General features: G+C 42.1%; 1 protein-coding gene across 1 annotated transcript in view; it reads left to right on the forward strand.

Annotated features, from left to right (window-relative positions):
- Positions 1 to 12,987, forward strand: part of babam2 (BRISC and BRCA1 A complex member 2) — a 117,893-nt gene that overhangs the window by 63,438 nt on the left and 41,468 nt on the right. The window lies entirely within an intron of this gene.

Here is a 12,987-nt window from a genome sequence, read left to right on the forward strand (position 1 = left end):
AAACATAAGCCCCTTTTACACTGCCAGATTTTCTGCGAATGTTGGGCCGATTTGCCGGCCAGCTGCGAGCGTTTAGATACCCAGAGCCAGATTGGCGAGTTGATCCGAGGTGCCCAATTTTCCGCCTCATAGGGTAGTCATATTGGCAGAACCCTTTTAGTTTAAACAGACCGAGGCGGCCCTCTGCAATGGGAGGGGCTGTTGAAGACTTGTGGGAGGAGCTGTTGATGATGCCGCATGTGCAAGCCACTGGCGGTGGATAAACAGGAAACAGCTGATAGCAGGAATTAGCAAACAGCTAGTAGCAAGAAGGAAATACAAACCTGACAGACACTGTAAAGATGAGCAACTGGGGAGACAAGGAATTGTACGCCCTCCTTGCACTTACAAACGAAGAGGCCATTAACTGTCGGATGACGGGGGCGGTAAAGAACGGGCCGATTTACGAGAGAATCGCCGCCTGACTAGCCGCGGCTTCCCTCTTATGTTACTGTTTATGTCACACGCTGAGCTACACATTTTGTTACTTGCTCACGCCCCCATTGCCCCGAAAAAGGCGCATTCTGTATGAATAAAAGTAGGTAGGTAGGCCACCCTCCCCGATTTGGTCTGCCAATGCTGAAAAAACGACTGATTGGGCTTTCCTGCAAATTTGCACAATTCCTATCTAAAAAGCGCTACAGAAAAGTAAATGGTAGGAAAATCTTGCATAGTATACCCAGTAAATTACTGTGACCTAAGTATACCTAAGAAGCGATTCCATTTCTGCCTGCATGTTGAAAAAAGCCCACCCCCCTTTCACTGATGTTTTATACATTGCCTTGAGTATATAAATAAAGCACCCATTTTCTGTATGAGGAAATGATGAAATATCACAAGCCTTTCAGAAGACATGTAACAGCAGATGCTTCCGTCACCTCCTTTTGAAGTGTGGAAGTAAATGGCAAAAGATTATTTAGGGAGATGAAGGAGAGCACCCCAGCATCCTCTGTGGAGCAGGTGAATTAAAGAGGAACCACAGCCTTAGGAGAAGGAGGTTAGAGAGCACGGAGATCAAACCCACTTCCCTAATGCTCCAGTGACCCCAGAATGACTCCCTGATACCAAAGGTCATGCCCGCCTCCTGTCTCCCTTGGCAATCCACAAGCACCCCACCCCAACCCTCCCCCATAACCACCCACACTGAGTCTCCAGATGAACATTCCCACCCACCTGCTTGTACCCCCAGCTGAGCATCAGAGGTTTCCAGCATTAGTCTCAAGAGAACATCCCCCCTCCTTCTCCTTCTCCTCTTCCTCCTCTTCCTCCGTCCCCCCACACTTCACGCCTCCACGGAATTACTTCTATCTGGCCTACTTTCCGCCCTCGCTCTATATCAAGTTGTACACTATCTATATGTTTTTTTCTCTAACACCTCCAAATGTTCTTCTGCCTAATCCTTTGTTTGTTTTTCTGATTTCAACCCTGATGTTATTCAGCTTTCATTTACCTCTCAATTCCTTGTCCTTCTGGACGCCTCATGTTGCCTTCTGTAGGCTTTTTATTAACACGTTGGTGGCTTCAGGGTGAAACTGTGTCCCTATATGTTGCCTGTCGGTGCTCATTTGTGAGTCTTGGCCTTTGCTTACCCTTGGCTTACCAATGACTTGAAAAAGCCCCACAGTAATGAGGAATCTGACTTTTTCTGCCGAAGTGCTCCCTCCACATCTTACTTTATATTTCTCCAAAGCAATGTGCAAAATATTACATAGCTAATAGTTTCAAAGTGTAAGAATCTGAAAACAACTTAACCAAATTAATTTTACTCTCGAACAGATGGTGTTCAACATCAAACATCCAATTTGCTGTGCATTCCAGGGCTCTACAGTGCAGTCTTTTTCCTGCATATGCAAGCGACTATTAGAGTATGTGAATGTGAAAGAATTATTTGGTTGAGTTCTGACCCCAAGGTTGGAAAAATACAGCGTAGCTCTGATGCTAACAAACTTTTATCTTTACTCTGTCTTCTTAGCAAAGATAAGTGTACGAAATATTTCGTCATCAGCTTATCAGTTTTAGCCAGTGATGACCATTACTTTTGCAGGTTCAAACAAATTAACATAAACTCCAAATGACAGGCCAAAACAAAATTTTGCTGTTATCAGTTTTATGTCCTTTTATGTGTTGATACTTTTTCAAAATATTTTTGAAAAAGTATCACTCTGTAACATCACTGGACAGTGGAGGAGTGTTCATGCAGTTTGAACAACTGCAACAAAGTGAACATCTTCGAGAGTCAGGCAGTCTCCGAACCCATAGCCTTTTACTGATGACAATAAGCCTCTGGAGGCGAGGGCCAGTATTTTGGGCTGATCTGGTGTAGCCAGCGGATATCCAAGCCAAGACTTCCTCTTTTGTGTGTCACTTATTTCGGTTAATCTCTATAAACAGATATTTGATTGCTGATAAGCTTTAGAAAAGCTGATATAACGCAAACTCATTTTCAGATGATAGCCAGTGGGTTACTCGATTGCATTTCAGCCAATGCATTCAACCTCACCACACGGACTGTTTACCTGCCGTTTAAATGAGATTGGTCAAGACCCCTCAGACTACAACTGGACCACAGAAACCAGAACATTTCCAATTCCAAAATCTTGCCCTGTCACCTACAGATTCTCCATACATATGCAGAACCTGTTTATAGAAATGAGGAGTTAGGCAAAGTCAGTCAGGGTTCATGGGAATGTTCACCCGACTCTCAGCTGTGAATAAGGCTGCCACTCAAACTGTCTTGTCAGCAATCATGCTTCAACTGAATCTTTTGGATCTTAGTTATTTATAGGACTGGGTGATGACCGAATACCTGGATATCAAAATGATGCTTTCACATAATATTTACACAGTGATTTTTTTTAATAATAACCAGTAGTGTGAACACAATAAATAAGTGGGTAAATGCAATAACAGAACAGCCAGATCAGGGGCATCGGTAGCGTAGTGGATAGTGCTGGCGCCCCAAGAGCAGAGGTGATGCAGTGGTCACGGGTTCGACTCCAGCTCACAACCATTTGCTGCATGTCATCCCCCCACTCTCTCTCACTCCCCCATTTCACTCTCTCCTGTCAATTAAAGGCAAAAGCCCAAAAAATAATCTTTTTTTTTTTTTTTTTTTTTTTTTTTTTAAAAAGAACAGCTAGATCAGTCTAGTTAAGTTAAGAAAATTACATCACTTTACTGTAATGCAGCCTTTAAAACCAGGGAAAGACAACGCTATCGATAATATGATATCCAGAATGTCAGACAATATCTAGCCTCATATCAACATCATTATGATATTGATATATTGTGCAGCGCCACTTATTTACAATTTTAGTTACTTACAAAAACTGAACGCTAAATATAAATAGGATCAATAGTGCATTCCAGTTGGTTTGGATACAGTATAATGAGCAGATTCAGTATATGTTTCAGGCTGGATAAAATGTTATCAACCCCCTAACTTTACTTTGAAAGCCTCAAAAAAAATTAGCAAGCCAAATGCTGTTGGAAAATGGATGCATTAATGAAGCACGATGCCTCTTTGTCCCTTGTTAGGTCTATACTTCAAAATTCTTTAGTAGGCTCTTAGTTAAACCACTTAAACCACATCCTTCTAGGGCTAACTGTAGGGAGGATATTGTTTGTGGTGTATTTTGTCTGGTATAGCACCCATGTGGTCTAACTGATTACACTTGTGTGTTAACACCAACAGTAAAGATAACAGTGAATCTGCTATTGTCAGCACTCCATAGTAAATACATTTGAAACTGATGCATGTCATATTTGCACAGCTTCATCATACAGCAACACCTTAGTTTATGTAAGGTTGATTTTAAATTGATAAAAGCGAATGATTTTAGAATCGTACCTTCAAATAGAGAACATTTTCAAGTTAAAGGAACAATATCTTCTCATATAGCATGGACCAATAGGCAGAGTCTTTGCTTGAAATGCATGTTGAATATTGTATCCCTGTGTATCGTGTGGTTTGTGCCGAGACAAATCGTCATGAAAAATATCTGTTTTGTCATGAGCCAAATGATTTGTAATTTCAGTAAATGCGTTAATTTCACGGTTATTTAGGCCCAGCATCCCATTGGTCCTAAATAGGGGTAAGGGGCTGCAGTGGTTCAGATGACCAGATTAGTCTCATTAATGGTGCAGTGGGACAAAAACACCCTGCAACACTGTTGGTGAAGCAATATTAATGCAATTACAATTATCACCCCCAGTAAATGCCACAATAACAGAACCAGGCCTTCTGCTCAAAGTCCAGCCTTTTCAGTTTAAAATTTGCAGAGTCGTTTTATATCAAATCTCTAAAGTCAGATAACATCAGGGGGAAGAAGACCCTATTGTGTGTATTGTGCAGTTAAGCCTTCTTGTAAATTTCACATTTAAGATGTTACACATAAGACTGTCACCACAAGGTCTAGAAGTCAGACAGCACTTGACTTATAGGTCACCCTGTATTGTGTCATCAGCATGAACATACTACATGCATTCATTCATTTCTAGAAACACACAGGCTTGCAGTTATGCACATGCAAACAAACATACTTGAGTCACCCTTGTGGCTTCAAGCCCTAGCATCACACACTGCAGCGACAGTACGGCGAAGGCCAGATCATTGCAGTGACATGCTATCAGTGACACACTATCAGTGGCACTTGGCCACAGTCACACATATGACTCGCGTTCCAGTGAAGTAACGATCAGCTGTTTTAACTGTCTCAGTTGGCACATCTGTTGGTCATCTGCCAGTTATTGTGCCAAACAATGCTCCGGAGAAAAAAGGATATTTGAAAAGAGAAGGTGGAGCGCTTAAATTAAAAAATGTCGTGATTCCATTGTGTTTTCAGACTTACAGAGTGGTTGGCATAATTGTAGTAGGATCTCCACATACATTTTAGCATCTTTCCCCATTTGATTCTTTACATTATCTGTCACCACAGTCAGATGAGTCATATTGACTACACTGTCAGCCCAGCTGGTTTTATTAACTTATATTTCACCCATTGTTGTTGACTCAGTGATAGGTGTCTCATTCAACCTCATTTCCAAGCAGCGGATGCTAAGTGCGTGGGATTTTGGGGTGGAGACATGACTGGTTAAGTCTTTTGCAACACACTGCACTTATGACTCGTGTTACAGCGTCTTTTATTTCCTTTATATTGGATAACAGCAACTTATTGAAAGGCAATGATGAAGTGTGATCTTGGCCTTTTAAGAATAATAACTGAGAAGGCTTGGCCTCATAACTGAAACTGCCAGTGGTGTTGGTGAATTGCAGCAACTGTCATTGCATTGAAGTTTCTGTTTTGCCATTTATATCATTACTGATGTACTTTTCGTTGCTAACTAAATTATTGTCGGTTTGGAGGAAACTCTACTCTAATTTCACTGCAGTAAGGATTTCAAAGGCCTGCCTCAAAATTGGAAACACAGCTGCTTTTCTTTTAATGCTCTCTTCATTACTCTTTTTTTGTGTGTGTGTTATGTACTCTGTGTCAATACTGTGTTTAAACGTAACTATGGGCACCACCAAACACTGCATTGCAAAAAGCCTAAATCTGAATTAAAGGAATGCTTCACCCAAAAAATGACCATTTTAGATCAATTACTAACCTTGAATTCGTCAAAAAAACTTGTTTTTTCTTGCATGCCCCCACAGTGAACGGAGAATCCAAAAAAGGCAAACATTTTTTGAGAATCGCAGTAAACAGGGTCCACATTTAACAACAGCAAAACCGTATCAAAACTCTCACAACTTGTGCAGTAAAATCAAAGTCTCATTTATCCAGTCGTGCTCAATGCTTCCCAAATATGCATTTTTGTGAAAAAGATACAATGTAAAACACATCGGTACAAACAGTCACACGCTCTACAGTTTTGCTGTTGTTAAACGTGGACACTAACTTCAATTCATGAAGAATATTTGGGTTTTTGGGCTCTCTGTTAACAATTGAGGCATGCGAGAAGAATTTTTCTTCACAAATTAAATGTAAAAAGCAATGAGTAATTCATATACAAATGGTCAGTTTGCAGTTGAAGTATTCCTTTATAATACATTATAGAATGCGTTTCACACTACAGACAGTATGGCTGCATTCATTCCAACTGACTGGGGAACATTCTGAATAGATTATCATTTGTTGCCACACCCATCGTACCAAGAGAGGCACGCACGCAAGTATATTCTTATTCTTCAGTTTGCAAACACGCCCCGTGCACAAAGCTTTTGTGACTGTGGCAACAGGGCAGTGTTTAGGTGTGTTTGGGTCCTGTCCTACCGACATGGTTCCAGGTGGAGCATGTGTGCTCTGTAATCTCTCGCCCATTGTCCTCATGACAAAATTAAGCCCTGGCACGGGGAAGAACTATGTGGTGAAACAAAGTTGCCTGGTTAATCATCTACATTGGCTGTCTTACATAAGCTACAGCTTGAGCTGAGAGTTTGTTGGAATGGAGAGTTCGAGAAAGAGTGGGACAGACACGGGATTAAGTCAGATATTACAGAAGAGGACGTTAGGTCCTCTTGGACATGCGTGCCAATTGGGGTGTGGTGACTTGTGCTTGCGTTTGCATGTTCTGTATTTTTGAGGTGGAGGGAGCAGGCTCATCATGGCCCCTGGAGTACACCACATCTCTGCTCATCCCCCTCCCCACAAGCAGCAGCAGCAGCAGCAGCAGTACATCATTAGGAACAATATCCTCAACTCTCTTTCCCAATCAGAACATTTCATGTCATGCAATGAGACATTTTGGCAGCTGCCACCTTGACCCTGTGCTTTCCCGCCCTCAGGGTGTGATGGCGTAAGTCTCTGTCAAACTTATGAAAAGGCTGGCACAAACACATTATTCAGTATGTAGACATTCATTCACTATATTCTGCTGCAGAAAGTACTATTTAACATGTTGTACTCAGCAGTGCTTTTTGTTTCTGCTGTCTTCAAGGCTCTTCACATTGAACACAGAAGATTTGTATCTGTGCTGCAATGTGATGATTGTCAATATTTCTTACAGGGCATTGAAATATATTTTTAGAAGAATTGCAGCAATGTCCTGCAAAATGAATGAAATTAAATTCCTCAGTAAAGAGTCCCTGTAGTGCAAGTTGTGCAGATTTACTCTTCCAGTTTCTCTCATTTTTAATCTGGAGACACTGAATACTAACTTTTCACATACAGAGCTGAATTGTAGAAAGTTCTGCAACATAAAAGCCAAAATACAAGGGGGACGGGCACAACACGTCACGTAGGCAGAGTGGAGTGGGGTTTTTTTTACCTGCTACACAGACTCTACCGTTGATATGTGTGGTTGCTGCCAGCTTCTCTGTGTGTGTATTGAGTTCTATTGAGTGATAATGCAGCTGGCTGCATAGGATTTGGAAGCATGGACATGAGTTTTACAGACTGACGGTAAACTCATTGATTGGATTGTTAAGGCGATTGTCATTCTGCATCATCAGGGCAACATCAGGACCCACATCCAGAAATAAAAAAAAAATGTGGTCACTGACGGCAGGTCATGATGCATTTTAATGTTTCTTACATGTATAGAAAGAAGTAACTGCGCATCAGCTGCGTGCTCTGAAATTTACATAAATAGTCTGGTGGGAGTTATTGTGGGATTGCTATGTCACACACTTTTTAATAGACTCAATGATCTGCCAAAGTACACAGAGTAGGATATAAGCACAACAGGCTGCAGTCTGAACTGCTTTTGACTGACTGACTGATCAGGGGAAGTCCCCGCACTCACATACTCCCAGGCGTATGTGTTACCATGATTTTCAAATTATTTACACAAATATATGCATCACCTCTACAGATTACTTCCTGAAAATGATCAGCAGATGGATTTATTAGTAGTTTTGCTTTGGCTAGCTTTAGCTACTACTGTCAGTCTATCCTGTGTCCACCCAAATCCACTTGCAAGCGGTTGTTTGGTCTGCATCAGGGTTCAGTTGATAGCGTCCACACCAGCTAAACTGTTTAAGCCTGGCAAATGCACCAGGGTTTGTTTTAACGGAATCAAACAGGTTACTGGTGAAAGCTCTAAGCTAGCCTTGATCACCAAGTGAAGAACCAGGCTTCCTCAAAATGTCCTACCTGAATTGCAGCCGCTGCCTTGTACTTACTGTGTGTCCAGCATGTGTACAGGGGCACTCAAAGCTGCTCGCCTAGAAGCTTGACATGTCCTTGCACAACAACCCTGCTGTCAGTCAAGCTGCCCCATTACGTTGGGCATGACATTTAAAGTTGGGCGAAGAAGGCGGACAAAGTGCCCTTACCTCCTCCGTACTAGCCCTGCAGTGGAGCCCCTGTGTAGCGTTTGCGGATGAGTGTGTTTGTGTGTGTTGTGACTTTGGCCAGACTTGGTCTGGCATAAGGACAGCTGTCACATCTCCAACCTGTCACATGCGACACAGAGGAGATGCCAGAGGCCGGGGCATCAGGAGACACAAGGACGGACACAAGGAAAAGTGTCTGTGCGTTTGTGTGTATGTGTGCGTTCGAGCACCCATGTGTCTGAAAGAGTAAGGAGGATGGAAGACGCGGGGTGGTGGCCACGTGAAAGGGTTTGACTCGGAGGCACCCTCTAACCTTGATGTCCACACGGACGCGCATGCACACTCTTCACCCGCTTTCTTAAATCTAGTCCTTGAGCAGTTGAGTCACATCCCCCAGGGGCCTGTAGTAAATACTGCTTTAACGTCCAACCACTACCACCCCTCCAGGACCCCCTGCTTGTCTCACAGTCCTCTGACCCAGGCCATTTCAGTGCTCATTACTTACCAATGAAGAAGTCTCTTCATTAAGGTCCTGCCTGTGGCCTGTGGAGCAAAAGCTTTTTTTAATGTTCCTTCTCTACAAACTCTTTACATAAGCAAGCAGCAGTTGCCCTCAAGTGTATTTGGTTAAAGTGTGTGTATGTGTGCACAGCAACATTAATAGCCATTTGGGGGCTTTTATTTCATTACAGAAGGAAGAGCCCTTCTGTTTCAATTTAAGTAATGGTTTCAAGGCAGGCAGGTTAAAAGGTCAACTTTTGTTCTCATTAGGCTATCCTCTCACAACTTCATGTATAGATTAGCAAAGTTTTGGAAGAAGAAAGTCATGAGAGTTTGTAAATGCCTCTAAATTACCACCACACTGCAAGGACACCCTTCAGCACACTGTGTATTCCATAAACAAACCCAGCTGTCAAGTAAATCATTTGTATTGCCCCTCTACACTTTAATTTACTTTAAACATGCCACTTATGAAGCATGAAAAGATTTTTTTCTCCAGAAAATGGCATCATGAGTTTTGTGCAGTGCAAGAGCTTCAAAGACAAACATCTTTTTTTCCCTTCAGTAGTCATGAAGAAGCTAAAATATATATTTTAAAAAAGCTGCATTGTGTTGTATAATTGCAGCAATTGGATAGTCTAGAGGTCACAAATGAGTTAGGCTAACTCCAGGAAAAACTTGGCTCTCTATTTCTCTCGGATTCTATTGAAACACTGAGCTGTTTAGTCACCCACAGTTTCATCAGTTACCCCACTGACTCAAGTTTTTTTCTCCAAGTGTAAATTCCCATGATTGTAATGACCTGAGGTGTTGGCCAGTCTGTTGTTTCGGTCCAGACATGAAGGTTTGTTCAGACATTCGTAGTCCACAGAGGAAGAAGCCTTGGATATCCCTTGAATTCTCCTCTAGTGTCACCATCTGGTTGACATTTGTGGTTTTCAATGAAATGCCAAAAGAGCTACAGGATAGTTTACCATGAATGTTTCACACAAATTCAGAAACACCCCACGATGGTCTAGCAACACCGTTGGTGATCACTTTGGTGATGTTGCATCATTTTAATTTGGCATTTAGTATTCAGTGTATTGGTTTATGTTGTTATACCTGAAACACTCATTCCCATCAGCTGTACTTTGTGTTCAGTGCTAATTAGCAAGTGTTAGCATGCTGACATGCAAAACTGTAGACTCTATAAAAATGGACAATACGTCTCCAGTTCCTCCCACTGTACAAAAACAAATCCAAAATATCCCAGATATTGCCGCTGTCATCTTGCACTGGTGAGGTCATGTGGAGCCAGAATCTGCACAGTAGTGATATCCACAGTATTGAGTTCCCACCCATACACCAGTCTGATCAATCGCGAGCAGTGCAGTTGATTGCAAGCACACCGATTGGCACACATAGCTGTGAATCATGTCGTCGAACCCACTTTTTATAGCATCAAATAACTAAATAAAGCAAAAAAAAAAAAATGTATATGATAGCATTGTGCTCAAAGCATGGCTTTGTAGCTGAGTTGTGCCTATTATAAGTACAGCCTCACAGAGTCATTAGTGTAGCTGTAGACTCTGATGCTTGTCTGGATTTTATTTTTTAATTTTACACTCATATACTGAAGAGGTGAAATGGTGGTCTTAGTATGCATGTTACTTCTGAGGTTTTACATGAAAGTGAGGCTTTGAAATGATCACGTTTGATGTTTAGTTATATATAACTAAACAAGGCAAAAACAAAATTGTATCTCCATTGCTTCAGTTCCTTTGCACAGCAAATTAATTTAGAATGGCAATAGCTAAAAGTTAAAGGGTCTGCCGTTAGTTTTTGTTTGTTCGTTTCACTGATGCAATATGACTTGTGACAGCTCTTCGCTGTCTGCTTGGACGAGATGAGTCTGAATCATTCCACAAAAAGGCCCTCCCTTCAACAGCGCCCTTAGTCCGACCGAATCGAGGGATGGTCCGCTGCAGCCCATACAGAGCTGTCCTATGTTCTTCTTCTGGCCCTCTCACCTTCCTGTTGGTTCTCATCTGTCTGTTTACTCTCTCCCAGTCCAAAAGAAGCATCCATTAAATCACCTTTAAAGATGAGAACGGGACTTGACAGCTACAAACTGGAGCAAAACAATATTTTCCCAAACCCCACGCCCACCCCGGCCCCACATCTCCATGCCTGTTCCTATCTGTCCCATATCGTCAGCGGCAGAAGCCGCGAGCGCTGCTGTGAGACAGAGAGCAGTTCTTGTTTACTGATGCACACTATATTGATGTGAGCTGATTCCATCAGGCAACACTTTTGGATGCCACACACCCCGCTGTCTTTCACTGCCTCCCTTCTACTCTTTATGTTTTACCCCCTAATGTATCTGCCACGACAAGGCAGACTGCATGATCGTCAGCAGAGCAGCAGCCATTGTTGTGACTGTTGATATTTGCATGTGCCACAGTATAAATGTGCCGTGGATTCAGGAACTGTTGATTGATAACCCTTATATTTGTATTCTATGTCACATTAGTGTTACATTGATTTTAATGCTTTTGATTTTTTTCTCTTATTAAACACAATGGTCAAAATCATTAGATCAAATGCAGAAAAATTAATTTCACTTCACTGGAAAAGAAAATGTTCAGTGAAGGAATTTCCTTATCCCCCCACTCAGCCGTGTTTTTCTCAAACCAATGCTCAGTTTGGTTGTGTGATCAGCAGAGTGTGAGTAATTAGTTAATAATTCTGATCACGTTTGAGGCTGCCCTGCTGCAAACTGGTTGCGCTGCGCCTCTGTCCGTCATGTATGGTGGTTAGATTTCCTCTCACCACGGCGGGCAGCGATTATAACAAATGGATGAGTTCAAACCATCTGTAAGACATTTGATTAACGCTGCCGAGCCTCTGTCGGCAGAGGGAGAGACCAGAATGGTACTTGATGTGGAATTGCACTAATGACAGTGCCTGAGAAGTAGCCATGCTCTAGGAAAAACATCACAGAATGAGAAATTAGAACCTTGGAGAGACAGACGAGGTTTGTATAGCGAGCAGCTCCGGGTGGCCTCTGCATCCATCTCACACATGATTTGATTGGTGCTCCCAGTCATCAGCTCTGCCTCATATTGCAGCTGTTGAAGCTAATGAGGCATGAAGCAAAACAGATGTTTCTTCTGGTGTCTCTCCTCTTCTCCTCTCCATCTCCTTCAACATTTTGGGACTTGCACACTTGTTGTGCACACATAGAACTGTATAATCCATAGGGGTGTCAATCACTAACTTATCTGGACATAATATTATATAGATTCTTTGGACAATTTTAATTACTCAGATTGGATCTCCAACTGCTAAAGCAAAACAAAAAGTTATGGGACATATAGTAGGTACCTTACCTATGGGTAAGTGACAACCTGGAAACTTGGAACCGAATCCAGAACCTAAAGGCATTAGTATGCTTCAAACAATGTGTTCCCCAGAGTCCTCCCCCCACACCAGTCATGGAAATTTGGGGGCTACAACAACAAAATTTGTACCTTTCAAAAGTTGACAATTATGCCCATTTCACACAGTCGTCAGCCAGATGTAAGAAGCTGAAAAGGCAGGCAGGAATTAAACTTCTCTCAAGTGCTCTCTTTGTGTATACAAACAAGTGGCAGCAAGTATGAATGCCTGTAAGGACATTCTGTCCAAAAGTGTGCTCCATTAATCTCCATTTGAACCATGACTCCATCTTTCCCTTCTCTGTGATCGCAGACAGGTTTTTTTGCCCTGCCTTCAAGTGTGGCCTCTTGGAACAGTAACACTTTTGCCTTTACTGGTAACCCACATCAAAATCAAGATGTGGGTGCAGCACTACTGAAGCAATCTGTTTGTTCAATCTGCATCGACTCCAGCAGAGCTATCTATCAGCTGCAGATCTGAGGCGACAGCAGCTAAAATGTCTTCACCATGTTGATATCAAAAACTGTCTGAACAAAGATCATTTTAATTTAGGCTCCACAGGAAGAAATCAGCATTGTTTTATTCATCGATTCACTGATTGATTCCCCCCAACATAGTGAGTGGAGGGAATCTGCCTATAGGGAAAAAGCAAGCTCACAGGGAGCCTTTATCAATTAGTCTAGGAGGTTAATAAGTTCATAACATTTAAACAGCAGGAGATTTGGGTAACTTAAATAGCTGTCTGT

This window comes from Epinephelus fuscoguttatus, linkage group LG14, assembly GCF_011397635.1.
Source record: "Epinephelus fuscoguttatus linkage group LG14, E.fuscoguttatus.final_Chr_v1".
NCBI lineage: Eukaryota > Metazoa > Chordata > Actinopteri > Perciformes > Serranidae > Epinephelus > Epinephelus fuscoguttatus.